At 48.3% G+C, this 16,407-nt stretch overlaps 1 protein-coding gene across 2 annotated transcripts in view; it reads left to right on the top strand.

Annotated features, from left to right (window-relative positions):
- Positions 1-4,049: 4,049 nt before the first annotated feature.
- The window catches only part of LOC132388637 (AT-rich interactive domain-containing protein 5A-like), a 40,910-nt gene continuing 28,552 nt past the window's right edge, over positions 4,050-16,407 (top strand). Inside the window, exon 1 of one of the 2 annotated variants that reach the window (XM_059961169.1) lies at positions 4,050-4,169. The gene's annotated coding sequence lies outside the window, so the exon portion shown is untranslated. Of the gene's footprint in view, positions 4,170-4,718; positions 5,018-16,407 lie in introns of those variants that run through there. The other variant, XM_059961231.1, reaches the window with a different exon arrangement.

Genomic DNA, 16,407 nt, shown 5'->3' with positions numbered 1-16,407 from the left:
CATAGCAGAGTTCATCTAGTCCATGTCCCCTGCCTCACCCAGGTGCAACAGCTCCTACACTTTACTGAGAAGAGTCTTGGCCTGAGACGTTGACTATTCATTCCCCTCCCTGGATGCTGCCTGACCTGCTGAGTTCCTCCAACATTTTGTGCATGTTGTACACTTTACTGGTCAGCATTTGATATGATGTTTGATATTGGGTCAAAGGCAATGATTCTCCCTCTTCCCCCCACCCCACCCCACCAGATGTCAGGTGTCTAGTATAATGCAGACCGAATGTCTGTAGTATAGTGTGATAAGAGACATATATGGAGTAGGAAGCAGTGCATTCTCTATTCTGGCCGCATTAGTGGTAAGAGGGAGCATAATTTTAAGGTGATTGGAGGAAAGTATGGGGGGGGGATATCAGAGGTAGGTTTCTCACACAGAGAATGGTGGGTGTGTAGAATGCCCCATCAAGCTTGATTGTAGAGGTAGATACTGTAGGGGCATTTAAGAGACACTTAAATATACACATGGATGAAAGAAAAATCTCTAATAATGAAATAAATCAATAAACAAAATGCCCAAAGAATGAATAACAGGGGTTCTAACATTTCTCTGTCATTCATTCTTTGGGGTTCTCCTCTGTTTTGAGGGTGTCTGTGAAGAGTAAGAATTTCAGGCAGTATACTGTATGCATTCTTTTGATTATGTACTGCATTGAACCGCTGCTGCTAAGTTAACAAATTACACGTCACATGCCGGTGATAATAAACCTGATTCTGATATTAAATGGAACCATTAAATGGTTGAAATAAAAATACATAAGAAAGCAAGTAAATAATTAGCTAGCTAATTAAGTAACAAGACATCCAGCTGGATCCAACCTGATGACATGCATATCAATTTCTCCTGCCGGTAAAAAAAAATTCCCCTCCTTTCCTCTATTCCCCTCTCTGGCTTCTTTCCTCTTCTCACCTGCCTATCACCTCCCCATCGTGTCCATCCTTCTTCCCTTTCTCCTTTTGTCTATTCTCCTCTCCTATCAGATTCCTTCTCTCCAGCCCTTTACCTCTCCCACCCACCTGGCTTCACCTTCCTAATGTACTCCTGCTCCCCCCACCTTTATATGCTGGTGTCTTCCCCCTTCCTTTCCATTCCTGAAGAAGGGTCTCGGCCCGAAATGTTGACTGTTTATTCATTTCAACAGATGCTGCCCGACCTGCTGAGATCCACCAGCATTTTGTGCGTGTTGCTCTAGATGGATAGGCAGATAGATAGACATAAGGGTTACAGGTTACTGTGGTAGAGATTACAATCAGATCAATCAGTTTTGATCTTGTTCAACGGTGGAACAGGTGGGAGGGGCTCCATCTTCCTCCTACTTTTGTACCTCTGTAACTTTCTTCAACAAAACTTTACCAATGATCCCTCACACTGCTTTTTTTTAAAAACAGGTTTACATTTTCCCTGGGTTTGGGTTCCAATAGTTTGCTCATAGTGGAGCTTACATGTAATTCAGTCAGATATTGTTCTTAGTCAAATATCCATTATCTCCCCTCATCTCTGAATCAATCTCTATTTAATTTGAGCATTTATGCCACATTTGTTCTGAAGTCTGATTCAAAACTGAAGTTGAATTTTTATAGATGCACAGCGGAGAGCATCTGACTGGTTACATCACAGCCTAGAATAGAAACACTAATGCCCAAGCACAGGAAATCTACAAAATGGAGGGGATGCTATCCAGTCAATCACAGGCAAAGTCTTCCCCACCATTGAGAACATTAATAAAGTGCACTTGTCACAAGAAAGCAGTATCCAGCATCAAGGACCCCACCATTCAGACATGATCTCTTCTCACTCCTACCATCGGGGGAAGTAATAGGGCAGCGGGAAGAGGTAAAGGGTCAGAATGAGGAAAAGAGGAAGGGTGGGTAGGGGGAATTTGTTTATCAGAAAGAGAAATCTATATTCTTGCCATCATATTGGAGGCTACCCAGATGGAATATAAGGTGTTGGTCCTCCAACATCGGGGGCGGGGGGGGGGGGGGCCTCATCGTGGAACAAGAGGAGCCCATGGATCATTACTCAACTCAAAACTGAACAGATTCCTCAAATTCACTTTCAAGGACCATAAAGCTCTCATTCACTATAATACTTGTTTATTTATTTGCTCAGATTGTCTTCAACCTATTGGTCCTTTGTTAGTCTTTGTGTGCAGTTGAATTTGTTTTATTGTGAATACCTGCAAGAAAATGTAAGGTGGCATATGGTGATATGTATGTACTTTGAAAATAAACGTATTCTGAACTTTCAAAGGTTTGATTGTGCAGATTCAGTCTTTGAACATACGTCCGATCTCCACACACAGACCTTCTGGTCACAAGACTTCACTTCGACAATGGTTTGTCATATTTTAGCACTGTTGACTGTATCCCAGAATACTTCACCTTCGTGTCTACCTGCAGTTATATTTATGTTCGTTTTTTTAGATCTGGGCATCAGCAGCTAAGCCAGCATTTTGAGTTCAAGTTTATTGTCATGGGTTTTTGCTGCAACAGCACAGTATGTTAGACATAAGTTCACATGAACTTAAATATTCATGAATTATACTTAACAAATTAAAGAAAAGTAACCACACTTGTTCAAGTTGAGGGAAACACACACATAACACAGTGCATGTAACTCACACAACACAGTACATACAGCTCACACACAAGTACATAAACTCACACTCAACACAGTACATACAAGACACACAACACAGTACATGTAACTCACACAACACAGTGCATGTAACTCACACACAACACTCTACATATAACTTCGACACAACACAGTACATACAAGACACACAACACAAGAAGTAATATTGCCACAAATAAATGAACAAGTAACCTAAGGCTTCTGTCGGTCAGAGTTGACCGTGGGTGTTGCGACCTGTCTAGAATATGTTAGCCTGGAAAGTTGGACATGGAGAGCGAGCTGTTGCCCGTGTAGCGGGCTCCCCCTCTCCACGCATCTGATGAGCCCAAAGGAATGGCAGAGACCGATACAGTTCGGCACCAGCAGTGTCACAGGAGTTGAAGGTCTGTCTTAGGGACTCCAGCTCTGGATCTTTCCTTGGGGTTCACTCCCGAAGCCATCCCCATGAGCGGGTACAGCCACAAGGCAGCGGAGGTTTCAGATCAAAGTCTTCCTGCACCCATTTCAGCTGGCAACACAGCTGACGAGCCCCGTTACTCCCATTACCACTCCCGGCTGTAAAAAAACTTAAGGAATAATAAGGCGCATTTACGACGCGTTAAAAAGTGAACAGTATAAAGCTACTGGTACTCCATACATGATGAGACTTAGGTTGTAGGAAGAGGCTAACCGTTCTTGTCCTAGTGCCCCGCTACCTCCTGCCTGATGCTCGGAGGTCCCGGAGATTGCTGGCTGGATGGGAGTGCTGACTGACAATGCTGAGGGCTCCGGAGGGATATCTGTGACTGGGGGCAGAACGACCCCGACGATTCCGACTGCAGACCTCGTGATCCTTTGCAGGGACTTGCGGTCTGTCTACTGCGCTTGTGCCAACTCGACTTTGACTTAGATTTCAGCGGCCGCTACACTTGCGACGCCCGAATTTGACGAGGGATATCTTTAGGTGAATTATGACCCTGCACCTCCCTGTGTGCCCGCGCCGCACTTTCCCTGTAACTGTGACACTTTATTCTGCGACTGTGTTGTTTCCCTCAATGCCTTGTTGCAATGAGGAACGTATGGAAAACCAAGTTTTTCACTGTGCCTCGCCGTTGTTAGAATTATAACTCGCTGTTTCCTGATCCTTCCACCCCCGTACTACGTATTTCCAGTGTTTTGTGGTTTTATTCAATTCATCTGCGATTTTGCAATTTTGCACAAGTGTCTTGGAGATGCGATCTGAAATCTTCAAATGCAACCGGCCAATGGGAGAGCAGTACTGTGAGAAAATGCCGGGGGTCTGACCAATCAGTGAGGGTGAGGGCGGGGCCTGCAGGCCGGCGGTGGGACATTCGCGTGTTCTGCTCTTCAGCGGGAGGGAGCGCTCCTGGCCTGAAGCGGTCGGAGGGAGCGCCCCGTCTGGAAGGAGCCGCTCTGCGGATGAGAGTCCCGCGCACGGAGGAGGATCTGATGTGGTCACTGTCCGGGAACTTTGTCAAGTAAGTGGAGACAGAGAGGAGTGAGGGTGCAGTTCAAGTGGAGCTTTCCATACTGGTGTGTGTGTGTTTCTGTGTGTGTGAGTGAGAGTGTGTGTGTGTGTGTGAGTGTGTGTGTGTGTCTGTGTGTGTGTGTGTGTGTGTGAGTGTGTGTGTGTGTGTGTGTGAGTGAGAGTGTGTGTGTGTGTGTGTGTGTGTGAGTGAGAGTGTCTGTGTGTGTGTGTGTGTGTGTGTGTGTGAGTGTGTGTGTGTGTGTCTGTGTGTGTGTGTGTGTGTGTGTGTGTGTGTGTGAGTGAGAGTGTGTGTGTGTGTGTGTGTGTGAGTGAGAGTGTCTGTGAGTGTGTGTGTCTGTGTGTGTGTGTGTGTGTGTGTGTGTGTGTGTGTGAGTGCGTGTGTGTGTTTCTGTGTGTGTGAGTGAGAGAGTGTGTGTGTGTGTGTGAGTGTGTGTGTGTGTCTGTGTGTGTGTGTGTGTGTGTGTGTGTGTGTGTGTGTGTTTGAGTGTGTGTGTGTGTGTGTGTGTGTGTGTGTGTGTGTGTGTGTGTGTGTGTGAGTGTGTGTGTGTGTGTGTGTGTGAGTGGGCCGGGTGGAGGGCGTCGGGCTTGCTGCTTCTGGTTGGATCTCAGCTCCCGGCAGCCGCTCCAGTAGCGAGAGAGACGAGCGGGTCGAGCGGCGGCTCGGAGTCAGCCTGAGGTGCCGAGAGCCCGCGTCAGGACTGACTCGCCCCTTTTGCCTTCCCGGACGCTGCTCGACCCGCTGAGGCCGTGCGCTCTGCTCCGGATTCTAGCATCTTCATCCATTTCTGTGTTCGTCCTCCTGACCGGCCGGGGCAACGGGCTGTGATTCCCAGACGAGTAAGCTCGGGGGTGGAAGATCGTGTGGAGTTGGCGGGCGGAGGCTTCAGCGGCTGGCCTGGGGTGGGCGAGGACAATGGCGCAAGGTCAGCACTGTGGGAGATAACTGTGTAGTTACTTAACACTCCTTCCCCGACAGCTAAGAGAACCCACAGTCCTGCTTTGGACTGCGGTGAAGTGGAGAGAGGAGGGCAGACGGACACTTTCATATTCTGGTCCTCTTGAAATGAATGCTAGCGTTTCATTTGCCATCCCCACCACCGATCCAACCTGCAAAATAACCTTTTGGAAATTCTGCAGGAGGACTCCCAAGTCCCTTTGCACTTGGGATTTTTGTATTTTCTCCCCATTTAGATAACAGACTGTGCTTTTATTTCTTCTACCAAAATGCACGGCCACACACTTCCCAACACTGTATTCCAGCCGCCACTTCTGTGTCTGACAAGTCCTTCTCCAGCTACCCTGCTTCTTCAATATTACCTGCCCCCCATCTATCTTTCTATTGTTTGCAAACTTTGTCCACAAAACCATCAAGTCCATCATCCAAACCATTGACATACCATAAAGAAAGGAACCGGCCCCAACACAGAGCCCTGTGGAACACCACCAATCTCCAGCAGCAATCCAGAAAAGGCTCACTTTATTGCTAATCTTTGCCTCCTGCCCATCAACCAATCCTCTATCTATGCTAATATCTTCCCTCTGATACTATGGGCTCAGCTTGTTGAGCATCCTCGGTTGTCTCCTAACCAAAGGCCTTCTGAAAATCCACGTACATAACACCAACCGATTCCCCTTTGTCTATCCTGCTTGTTATTTCTCTAAAGAATTTTAAATAGATCTGTCAAGCAAGACTTTCCGTTGAGGAAACCATGCTGACTACAGCCTATTTTATCATGAGTGTTATCTACTTTCACCTCTCTGTTACCCTTTATATCTATGAAAGATCTTTTGATGTCCTCTTTGATAGTATTAAGTTGTGCCTGGTTTGAGGAAGTGAATGTCTGAGGCCGGGCTAGAGAGATTTGCTGGCGTGGTCACAGTGGTAGGTAGTGTCAGTTCCATTGTCAGGATAACGAAACCAGGACCTTCTCTCTCTCGAGTAAAGCAGGCTAGAGAGCAGTCAGGGAGGCATACCCATCAAAGGAATGGAGGACTGAGGCTCAGGACCCCAGGTGATGTGAGGAACAATCAGTGGGTCTGAGAACAGTCCACTCAGGTCTGTCAGAGCCAGGGGTGTGCAGTCGGGGGAAAATGGTCTCCCCGCGTAACAGCTCGACTGGGGTGTACAGTCGGGGGAAAATGGTCTCCCCATGTAACAGCTCGACTGGGGGTGTGCAGTCGGGGGAAAATGGTCTCCCTGTGTAACAGCTAGACTGGGGGTGTGCAGTCAGGGGAAAATGGTCTCCCCGCGTAACAGCTCGACTGGGGTGTGCAGTTGGGGGAAAATGGTCTCCCCATGTAACAGCTCGACTGGGGGTGTGCAGTCGGGGGAAAATGGTCTCCCCATGTAACAGCTCGACTGGGGGTGTGCAGTCGGGGGAAAATGGTCTCCCCATGTAACAGCTCAACTGGGGTGTGCAGTCGGGGGAAAATGGTCTCCCCATGTAACAGTTCGACTGGGGGTGTGCAGTCGGGGGAAAATGGTCTCGATGTGTTTGTGAACCAGACTGATCAACACCAGCACAGATCTAGCATGACACCAAAAACAGGGCCGATCCAGTGTCCCCACAGGGAAATTTTCATTGCTAAACACATGTGTTTGTATGGAAAATGTGGTCCTTTCGCTGTAATGATGTCAATTGAAAAGCAAACTGCTTAATGTTTACATTGAGCAGAACAAAGAGAGGGACTGAAACCACCCGAGGAAGTTTTGATTGCTGAGGAAGATCAGTCTGATAAAGGGGAAAGTACCGACGTTTGATTATCAGTGAATTCCGACCAACAATGATATCTCAGCCTATCTGCTGCGTTTCCCATTGCTCCTGAGTGGGGCACAGAGCATCATGGACCATAAGACACAGGAGCAGGATTAGGCCATTCAGCCCATCGAGTCTGCTGTGCCATTTGATCAGTTTGTGTCAATGACCAACACAGTTCGAGGATTGTGCTAGGGGCAGCCCACAATTGTCACCACGCATCCAATGCCAACATAGCTTGTACACGACTCACTAACCCTAACCCGCATGTCCTTGGAAAGTGAGAGGAAGCCCATGCAGTCACGGGGAGAGTGTACAGAGAGCAGTGGGAACAAGCTCACTCTTGGCAGCACACGGCGCAGTAACAACTCGGGGTATCGGACTTCAGAGTTCAATTCCAGTGTCAGCTGCATATCCTCCCTGTAGAGTGCTTGGGTTTTTTCCCGGGTGCTACATTGCAAACTTGTACCAGTGAGTAGGTTAATTGTTCATTGTAAACTGTCCCATGATTAGTTAGAGTCAAATCAGGGGTCACTGGGTGGTGTGGCTCGAGGGATGGAAGGGCCTATTCCGCACTGTATTTCAAAAAGTAAATACATTTTAGTTAACTAATGGCAAACTATACATTTACAGTCTGCTGCTGTGATTTAGCTGTTGGAACTATACTACTTTGCTAGCACACAATTGCATTATTTTAATCTATTGGGTGCTATGTAAATGCTCTTCATCATTGTTGGTCAATTGAGAAAATTTTTCTGGGGTTGGGAGCAAGCTGACACTCCAGGTAATAACCCACAGCACGGGTCACCTGTTGGGAGGGGTGGTACTGAGGGAGGGTCACCTGCTGGGAGGGGTGGTATTGAGGGAGGGTCACACTGTGGGAGGGGTGGTACTGAGGGAGGGTCACACTGTGGGAGGGGTGGTACTGAGGGAGGGTCACACTGTGGGAGGGGCGGTCCTGAGGGAGGATGACACTGTGGGAGGGGTGGTACTGAGGGAGGGTCACACTGTGGGAGGGGTGGTACTGAGGGAGAGTCACACTGTGGGAGGAGTGGTACTGAGGGAGGGTCTCACTGTGGGAGGGGTGGTACTGAGGGAGGGTCACACTGTGGGAGGTGCGGTCCTGAGGGAGGGTGACACTGTGGGAGGGGTGGTACTGAGGGAGGGTCACACTGTGGGAGGGGTGGTACTGAGGGAGGGGCGGTACTGAGGAAGGAGTGGTACTGAGGCAGGGGTGGTACTGAGGGAGGGTCACACTGTGGGAGGGGTGATACTGAGGGAGGGTGACACTGTGGGAGGGGTGGTACTGAGGGAGGGTCACACTGTGGGAGGGTCACACTGTGGGAGGGGCGGTCCTGAGGGAGGGTGACACTGTGGGAGGGGTGGTACTGAGGGAGGGGCGGTACTGAGGGAGGGGTGGTACTGAGGGAGGGGCGGTACTGAGGGAGGGTGACACTGTGGGAGGGGTGGTACTGAGGGAGGGGCGGTACTGAGGGAGGGTCACACTGTGGGAGGGGTGATACTGTGGGAGGGGTGGTACTGAGGGAGGGTCACACTGTGGGAGGGGTGATACTGGGGGAGGGCCACACTGAGGGAGGGTCACACTCTGGGAGGGGTGGTACTGAGGGAGGGTCACACTGTGGGAGGATTGGTACTGAGGGAGGGTCACACTGTGGGAGGGGTGGTACTGAGGGAGGGTCACACTGTGGGAGGGGTGATACTGTGGGAGGGGTGGTACTGAGGGAGGGTCACACTGTGGGAGGGGTGATACTGGGGGAGGGCCACACTGAGGGAGGGTCACACTCTGGGAGGGGTGGTACTGAGGGAGGGTCACACTGTGGGAGGGGTGGTACTGAGGGAGGGTCACACTGTGGGAGGGGTGGTCCTGAGGGAGAGTCACACTCGAGGGGTGGTACTGAGGGAGGGTCACACTGTGGGAGGGGTGGTATTGAGGGAGGGTCACACTGTGGGAGGGGTGGTCCTGAGGGAGGGTCACACTGTGGGAGGGGTGGTACTGAGGGAGGGTCACACTGTGGGAGGGGTGGTCCTGAGGGAGAGTGACACTCTGGGAGTGGTGGTACTGAGGGAGGGTCACACTGCCTTGCTCCCTCACCTGCATCAATGCCTGGAAGCCCCAGAAAACCCACTGGCGCGTTCCGGTAGTTGGTAGAAGTCTTTGCTTGAAAGTGCCTTTGAGGGATGTGAAGCCAAAGAGGGTGAACGGGGTCTGTTGTAACGCAGACAAAAGGTGCAGCAGGCTTTATGGGCTGAATGGCCTGGAGGAGTCATTGTGCTGTCGGGGATGGGTGCTGGGGTCCTCCCGTGTCCTTGCCCTGACGTGGTCCGTCCTCAGCATTCCGCAGACGTGCGATGGCAGAGCGGAGTCAGCACGGCGAAGGCGCTGGGGAGCAAGTGACGGCTTTGTTCCAGCCTCCTTATTTTTAGATCTGCTGTGTCAGGAAAAGCACTGATACTCAGAATCCTTCATCTCCCGCATGGGAGGCAGGATGGAGTGTGCGAGTTGTGCACAGTTTGTGTTCCCCCTAACCAAAGTGTATTAGTGTGGTTGATGCGAGGCTAATTCTAGGGCTGAGAGCCTATTCCTACCCCAAAAGGCTGAAGAAGTCGTGTTTGCATTCTTTGGAGTTTAGGTGAACGAGTGCTGATTCTCACTATTGTCTTCTCTTTCTACACTAGTTATGATTTCCCAGACTCAGCGGCCACTTTACTAGATACACCTGTATACCTGTATACCTGCAAATATCTAACCAGCCAGTAATGCGGACGCAACTCAATGCGTAAAAGCATGCAAGGGGCTTTGAATGTAGGTTGATTGTTGGTGACAGACGAGGCAGTTTGAGCATCTCAAAACCTGCTGATTTCCTGAGATTTTCACACACAACTGTCGAGACAGCTGACAGAGAATGGTGCAAAAAAACAGCCAGAGAATGGCAGGTCGGAGGAGAATGGCCAGACTGGTTCAAGATGACAGGAAGTCGTCAGAACCCGTTACAATAGTGGTGTGCAGAGAGCATCTCTGAGCTCATTCAACCTTGAAGTGGAAGGGCCACAGCGGCAGAGGATCACAAAGATACACTCAATGGCCACTTTGTTAGATACAGGAGGTACCTAATAAAGAGGCCAGTGAGTGTATTGTATTTTATAGTGATTTTTAAAAATGTATTACACTGTACAGCTGCTGCGAAACAAATGTCAGTGATAGTAAGCCTGATTCTGATGCTGAAACAATCTGTCCGCTGGAGGGACTTCGGCAGTGTCTTTGATCAAAAGACATTCATTACCAAAGTACGCATCTGTCACCATGTAGTACCTTGAGATTCATTTTCTTACAGGAAAATAAAGAAATTCCATAGAATATATGACAAACTATACAGTATATAACCAATGTGCAAAAAAGACAAATTTTGTAAATAGTATAAAAAGTAAATAAAGAATATTGAAGGCAGGGGCTGCAGAGTCATTTAAAGTGAGTCTGTAGATCGTGAAATCAGTTCAGAGTTGAGGAGAGTGATGGCTGAGGGGTAATAACTGTTCCTGAACCTGGTGGTGTGGGACCTGATGGTTGAGGGGTAATAACTGTTCCTGAACCTGGTGGTGTGGGACCTGATGGTTGAGGGGTAATAACTGCTCCTGAACCTGGTGGTGTGGGACCTGATGGTTGAGGGGTAATAACTATTCCTGAACCTGGTGGTGAGGGACCTGATGGTTGAGGGGTAATAACTGTTCCTGAACCTGGTGGTGTGGGACCTGATGGTTGAGGGGTAATAACTGTTCCTGAACCCGGTGGTGTGGGACCTGATGGTTGAGGGGTAATAACTGTTCCTGAACCTGGTAGTGTGGGACCTGATGGTTGAAGGGTAATAACTGTTCCTGAACCTGGTGGTGTGGGACCTGATGGTTGAGGGGTAATAACTGTTCCTGAACCTGATTGTGTCATGGGACCTCAGGTGTCAGTGCTTCCTGCCTGATCATGATTGTGAGAAGAGAGCCTGGCCTCCATGTTGAGGGTCCGTGATGATGGATGATGCTTTCTTGTGGCAACAGTTCGTGTCGATGTGCTGGGCATGGCTTTGCCTATGATGGACTGGGCTAAATCCACCACTTTCTATAGACCTTTCCATTCTCAGGCATTGGTATTTCCAAACCAGTTGGAAGGAATTGTCAGGTTGAAAACCCTGCATCGGGACAAAAGGGCAGATGTTGAGATGTTTCCACTGGTGGGAGGGTCTTAAGCAGAGGGAAAGAGCTGCATGAGAAGGGAGATGCAGTTAATGTGTCGGAGGTACTCAGTGAGTTGAACAAGATCTCTGTTGTGGGGACGACAGACCAGCTCCCTCTCCTCTCTCAGTCCTGAGCTCTGGTTTCAACTTGAAACTTTGACAATTCCTTGCCCAGCCTTTGACAGACTGCTTGCTGCTCAGGTTCCAGCTTCATGCGCCCAGAATCAGAATCAGGCTTACTATCACTAAAGTACAGCACTGTGCTAACATCTTAGGCTCATACAAGTATAGCAAGGGTGCCCAAGACTTTACAGTAGTGTATCTGTCAATGCAGGGCGGAGAGCGAGTTTGTATAATCTGGCGGGAGCAAAGGATGTTGGGAGTTGCAAGGGCGGAGCGCTGTGGGAGGGATGTGGGACAGGTGGTAGAGGAGTGCCAGGGCAGTGGGTGGCATTGGTGCTGACACATCCAGCCTTGCGGCACCAGGCAAGTTCATTTGATCCAACCAATTGATTTATTGATCATTACAGAATGTCTCTGTGGTGCTTCCAGCTCCCTGCCCTCTCCCTTCCCTGCACCTCCCACTCTCAGCCCACAATAGGGACCCGTATCAGAAACACATTTATCATCACTCACATATGTCATGAAATTTGCTTTTTATGCAATAGCAGTACAGTGCAATACATAAAATTTCTACATCTGTGCAGAAATCCTAGGCACCCTAGCTATATGTACAGTATGTCTAAAATTTTCAACCACACAGTACTGTATATTGTGAAGTTTATAGTTTTGCACCACCAGTAGAGTGCAATACATAAAATATACTATAAAATAATAAAAAATGTATATTAAAAACAAGATAAACACTGAGTAATGTAAAGGGAGAGTTAAAATAGTGAAAGTAATGTTCATGGGTTCATTGTTTATTCAGAAATCTGATGGCAGAGGGGAATAATTGGATCCTAAAGGTTTGTGAAGGTCTTCAGGCTCCTGTACCTCTTCCCCGATAGTAGTAATGAGAAGAGGGTATGTCCTTGGTGGTGTGGGCCCTTATTCATGAATACCACCTTTTGAAGATGTCCTGGATGGTGGGGAGGCCAGTGTCCATGATGGAGCTGGCTGGGTCTACAAACCTCTGCAGCTTTTTTTCCCAGTCCTATGCAGTGGTCCCTCCATACCAGACAGTGATGGAACCAGTTAGAACGCTCTCCATGGTTCATCTGCAGAAATTTACTAGAGGTTTTGATGGCATACCAAGTTGCCTCAAGCTACCCTCTTTGTAATTGTGTCAATATTTTGGACCCAGGATAGATCTTCAGAGATGTTGTCACCCAGGAACTTGAAGCTGCTCACCCTTTCCTCTGCTGATGGTGTGTGTTCTCCCAACTTCCCCTTACTGAAGTCCACAATCAATTCCTTGGTCTTAGAAGTTGAATGGAAGGTTGTTGTTTCAACACCACTCAACCAGCTATTCTACCTTACTCCTGTCACCATCTGAGATTCTGCCAACAACTGGCAAATTTATAGATGGAAAAGCAGTAGATAAGGGGGTGTTTATTTGCAAATAAATTGCATAATAATTTCTTTTTGCAGAGTGTGGTGAATCTCTGTTGAGGTGAGATCACGGTTGGGGGGGGGGGGTGGGATTTAATGTGGTGACACAGATCAGGAAACCGAGTACAGTAGGGAATGTCAGCCATGACAGCCTTACTCTTCTTGCTCCAATGTTCTTGCAGATGCAGATAGGATTGGCCTGAGCTGGGTGAGCAGTTCTCAGGCTCCGGGAGTTCAGAAAACACTCCCAGATCCACAGCTCTTCCTGGCGTGGGAGGCCATGGCCAGTGGAAATAACTGTGCACTTGGCAGCTGGTTAATGCAGAGGAAGATGTCATTAATGGCACTGAGCAACTGGATAAAGGCAGGGGCTGAAGGCTGAGGTAGGCCCAGTATTCAGGGGGAGGGCACTGCTCCCCCAACCATCACCATGGAATCTTTATGTTCACCCATGGGGGCAAGTTACAATCAAAGCAAAAGATTGCAAATGCTAGAAAATCTGAAATAAGTGCTTTATTAGAATTAGTATTATTGGTCACAAGCACATGGAAACCTCCAAGCGTACAGTGAATATGTTATTTGCATCAATGACCAACGCGTTCTGAGGATTGCGCTGGGGCAGCCCAGAAGTGAGAAGATGGTCCTTAGTGATTGATGCTGCCTGCTCAACCTCTCACTGCTACGGGCAGAAGTTCCCACTTGCTTCAAAATGACACCAATTATACCAGTGCCGAAGAAAAATAATGTGAGCTGCCTTAATGACTATTGCCTGGTAGCACTCCCATCGACAGTGATGAAATACTTTGAGAGGTTGGTCATGACTAGACTGAACTCCTGCCTCAGCAAGGACCTGGACCCACTGCAATTTGCCTATTGCCACAATAGGTCAATGGCAGATGCAATCTCAGTGGCTCTTCACACGGCTTTAGACCACCTGGACACACAAACACCTACGTCAGGATACTGTTCATTAACTATAGCTCAGCATTTAATATCATCATTCCCACAATCCTGACTGAGAAGTTGCAGAACCTGGGCCTCTGTACTTCCCTCTGCAATTGGATCCTCGACTTCCTATCCAGAAGAAGACCACAGTCTGTGCGGATTGGTGATAACATATCCTCCTCGCTGCTGATCAACACTGGCGCACCTCAGGGGTGTGTGCTTAGCCCACTGCTCTACTCTCTATATACCCATCACTGTGTGGCTAGGCAGAGCTCAAAAGCCGTTTATAAATTTGCTGACGATACAACCATTCTTGGTAGAATCTCAGGTGGTGACAAGGGGACGTACAGGAGTGAGATATGCCAACTAGTGGAGTGGTGTCACAGCAACAACCTTGCACTTAATGTCAGGTAGATGAAAGAGCTGATGGTGGACTTCAGGAAGGGTAAGACGAAGGAACACATACCAATCCTCAAAGGGGGAGCAGAAGTGGAGAGAGTGAGCAGTTTCAAGTTTTGGGTGTCAAGATCTCTGAGGATCTAACCTGGTCCCAACATATCGATACGGTTATAAAGAAGGCAAGACAGCTGCTATACTTCATTAGGAGTTTGAAGAGATTTGGTATGTCAACAAATACACTCAAAAACTTCTATAGATGTATCATGGAAAGCATTCTGACAGGCTCCATCACTGTCTGGTATGGGGGGGGCGGGGGGCTACTGCACAGGACCGAAAGAAGCTGCAGAGAGTTGTAAATCTAGTCAGCTCCATCTTGGGTACTAGCCTACAAAGTACCCAGGATATTTTCAGGGAGCGGTGTCTCAGGAAGGCAGTGTCCATTATTAAGGACCTCCGGCACCCAGGACATGACCTTTCCTCACTGTTACCATCAGATAGGAGGTACAGAAGCCTGAAGGAACAGCTTCTTCCCCTCTGCCATCCGATTCCTAAATGGACGTTGAACTCCTGGACAACTTCTGTTTTTTGCAAAACTTTTGACCTATTCAATATACATATACGGTAATTTATTTACTTATTTTTTTCTCTCTGATAGATTATGTATTGTATTGAACTGCTGCTGCTAAGTTAACAAATTTCACGTCACATGCCGGTGATAATAAACCTGATTCTGATTTCTTCTTGGTGCACCGTCTTTTGAAGGTGTCCTCAATGGTTTGGAGGCTCATGCATATGATGAAGCTGCGTCTACAACCCTCCGTAGCTTCTTTTGATCCTGTGTTTTGGAGTTTCCATAGCAGACAGTGATGCTACCAGTCAGAAATCTCTCCACGGTACTTCTGTAGAAGTTTGTGGGAGTCTACTGTGACAAAATCTCCTCATCCTCCTGATGAAATATAGCTGGAGTCATGCTTTCTTCATAGTTACAACAATAATGCTGGGCCCTGGATAGATATTGACACCCAGCAACTTGAACTTGCTCACCTTTTCCACAGCTGATCCCTTGATGAGGACGGGTGTGTGTTCCCTCAGCTTTCTCTTCCTAAAGTCCACAATCAATTCCTTGGTTTTACCGATGCAGAGTGCAAGGCTGCTGCTGTGATACCACTCAACCAGCTGATCTATCTCACTTTTGTGTGCCACCTTGTCTCCATCTGAAATTCTGCCACCAACAGTCGTTCACAGATGGTGTTTGAGCTGTACCTAGCCACATAGCCGTGGATGTAGAGAGTGCAGAGCAGTGGTGTAAACACATGTCCTTGAGGTGCACCAGTGTAGATTGTCAGAGAGGTGGAGATGTTATTTCTATCCACACTGACTGTGGCCTCCTAAAGTCAAAAATCCAGTTGCAGTGGGAGGTACAGAGATCCAGATTCTGAAGTGTGTTAGTACTGAGGGTGTGATCGTGTTGAACACCGAGTTGTAATGAATAAACAGCTGCCTGACGTAGGTAATACCGTTGTCTAGGTGATCCAAGGCCTAGACGAGAGCCAGTGAGATTTCATCTGTTGTGGTGGGTCCAGGTCCTTGCTGAGGCAGGAGTTGATTCTAGCCATGACCAACCTCTCAAAGCACTCTGTATAGGTAGGCATGAGTGCAACTGGGTGATAAATATCCTCACACTGCTCTCCTGGGGTACCGGTATGATTAATGCCCTTTTGAGGCAGGTGGGAACTTCTGGCTGCTACGGTGAGAGATTGAAGATGTCTTTGAACACTCCTGCCGGTTGGTTGGCACAGGTTGTTAGTACCCAGCAGGTACACCATTGGGCGATGACGTCTTGCAAGGATGTACTGACGTTGGCCTATGAGGCAGAGATCAGAGGTTGCTGGATGCTGTGGAGAATGGCACAGGTGTAGTTTCATTCTCCCTGACAAAGAGTGCATAGAAAGCATTGAGGTTCTTGGGGAGTGAAGCTTCACAGCCCTTTATGAGGTTAGCTTTCACCTTATAGGAAGAATTAGCTGGTAAACCCTGGTATACCTATGATCCTATCTGTAACTTCACATCAGATTGCACTTTTGCCTTTTGTAGATTGTACCTGGGCTTCTTGTAAGGTTCTCGATCACTGGTCTTGAATGCCACAGATCTAGCACTCGGCAGACTACGAACCTCCTGGTTCATCCACAGCTACCGGTTTGAGTTTGTTCGGTATGTTCTTGAAGCCACACACTGATACCACACAGCTCTTGGTGAAGTTGGGTGATGACTGTGGCATATCATTTAGATCCAAAGATGAATCTCTGAATGAGTTCCAGTCCACTGATTTAAA

Source organism: Hypanus sabinus, chromosome 1, assembly GCF_030144855.1.
Source record: "Hypanus sabinus isolate sHypSab1 chromosome 1, sHypSab1.hap1, whole genome shotgun sequence".
NCBI lineage: Eukaryota > Metazoa > Chordata > Chondrichthyes > Myliobatiformes > Dasyatidae > Hypanus > Hypanus sabinus.
This window is presented reverse-complemented; position numbering and strand designations above follow the sequence as displayed.